At 42.5% G+C, this 2,087-nt stretch overlaps 1 long non-coding RNA gene across 1 annotated transcript; it reads left to right on the top strand.

Moving 5' to 3' along the window:
• The first annotated feature begins 492 nt into the window (after positions 1 to 492).
• On the top strand, positions 493 to 1,081 carry LOC102007257. The gene is made up of 2 exons (XR_264407.1): positions 493 to 668; positions 938 to 1,081. It is a non-coding gene; the product is annotated as an uncharacterized LOC102007257 (long non-coding RNA).
• Positions 1,082 to 2,087: the final 1,006 nt, after the last annotated feature.

Genomic DNA, 2,087 nt, shown 5'->3' with positions numbered 1-2,087 from the left:
TATGTGCATCCATTAATAGCAACATTTTATTGTGCAACCGTAATTCTAACTAAACTCTAGCTTTTAATCTGTGGGTTTCAAGAGTGCAGCTTGTTGCTGAAATTTAAAGACCCATAAAGTATTTATTTTGTTATTTTAAATGTATGAATTATTAAAATAGCATTGGGCCAAACCTAGAACTAGGCCAGGTGCCTCTCTCTCTCTCTCTCTCTCTCTCTCTCTCTCTCTCTGTCTCTCTCTCTGTCTCTCTCTCTCTCTCTCTTTCCATCTCCTCTTCTTTTCCAGCAACTTCCTCCCAGCTGGCAGGGAGAGAACAGCCATAGCAAAAGTTCCTCAAAAGCACCAATAGCTCAGCTTTAGGCTAACCTGAAGACTCATGAGAAACACCTCTCCTGCCCCAGATGGGCAGCGGCATGATGTCATAAGGGTTGCTGTGGCCACAGCACCACTGTGTCTACAGCAGATCAGCATTCAAGCTCCAGCACCTCCAGCTACATGTCTTGCTCCAAGGACACAAGAAAGAGCATTCACTGTGGCAAGAAAATGTTATTTGTTATGTACAAACCCCTTCTCCTTTCTAAGAAAAATAACTCTAAAATTCCCCTCTGTTTGCTGAAAGGAGAGATGAGTATGAGGATGCAAGGTTGGAGAGACTCGGAGAATGGCAGGTGAATCTCTCAACTTGCCCACTTAGGACAGAAGGGGGTGAGGAGGAGGGGAAGGTGGAAGGGGATCAGAATGAGTGCTGTTGCTGGGATCTTGAATGTAGCCCAAAGGCCCCTGTGTGGAAGGCTTGTTCTCAGCCCATGGTGCTATGAGGAGACGGCAGGACCTTTAAGAGACACTGCATAGTGGAAGGAAATTGGGTCATTTGGAGCATGGCTTCCAGGGGATACTGGAATTCAAGCCCCATCCTCTCTCTCTCTTTGATTCTCAGAGACCATGAGGTAAGATGACCTCTGTCATATACTCGTACTATGACACACTGTGACACTACAGGCCCAGCTCAACAGGGCCAAGCACCATGGACTGAAACTCAGAAAAGAGTAGGTAAGCCAGAATAAACCATTCCTCCTTTTAAGTTGATTGTCTCAGGTATTTTGTCATAGTAGTAAAAAGCTGACTAACAGCATGAGTTTAGCCTAGCAAGGAAAGAAAAGATTTTAGGAGCATTTAAGAGAAATTTTTTAAGGGGAGGAATAATGAATAAAGATATGTCTAAATTAGAAGGCATGTGATGAGTGCTATAGGCCTTCTTCCATTTCCCCTAAAATCTTTACTGAAATCTGGACCTCTTGCTAATGAACAGATCCATGTGCATTGTGAGTATTCAATAAATATTTGTTGAATTAATGATTGAAGATACAGAGCAAGGATGTTAAACAAAATTGGATTTTTATCTTAGCAGTGCACAAAAGTGCTGAGTCTTTCCTCCTCCAGATCATTCCACTGACTTCATAATTATAGTTTTTAAGACCACTTCAACTCAAACTCACTGACATGCTATAATTTACTTATTCATTGTAATTTAATTGTTTTTTCTGCTTTTCTATCAGAGGTCAGGCCCAATGAACATCTCTGGGTGCACTGCTTTTCTCTGCAACATCCTGGTAAATTGCTTTCCCCAGAGCAGCAGGTCCCAGCCTAAGGTTATTTAGCCATGAGGCCAATCAGGAGTCAGTTTGAACTAGGCAGCTCAGACTATGCAGATATGATTCAGACCCCAGTCCCCTCTGATAGTCTTTAGCGAAGCTATGTAGACCTTGTAGGCAGTAGTTACTGCCTTAATCTTTCTGAAGACATCCCAGGCCCAACCTAGCACTGTGTCCTGAGAGTATAGGAACACCTTTAAGCACCCTTGTGATCTGACAAGGAGCAAGCATGTAAATAACTCATTAAATGTAGTAAGATAAGTGCTGACAGGGGCTGGGGATTTAGCTCAGTGGCAAAAGCACCTGCCTGGCATACGCAAGGTCGTGAGTTCTGTTCCCGGTACCGGAGAAAAACCAAAAAAAAATAAATAAATAAAAATAAAAAGATAAGTGCTGACAGAGATGCTGAAGATGATTTTGAGAATATAAGATACC

This window comes from Chinchilla lanigera, unplaced genomic scaffold, assembly GCF_000276665.1.
Source record: "Chinchilla lanigera isolate Chin_1 unplaced genomic scaffold, ChiLan1.0 scaffold00109, whole genome shotgun sequence".
Taxonomy (NCBI): domain Eukaryota; kingdom Metazoa; phylum Chordata; class Mammalia; order Rodentia; family Chinchillidae; genus Chinchilla; species Chinchilla lanigera.
The sequence above is the reverse complement of the archived record's forward strand: the minus strand, read 5'-3'. Positions and strand labels throughout refer to the sequence as shown.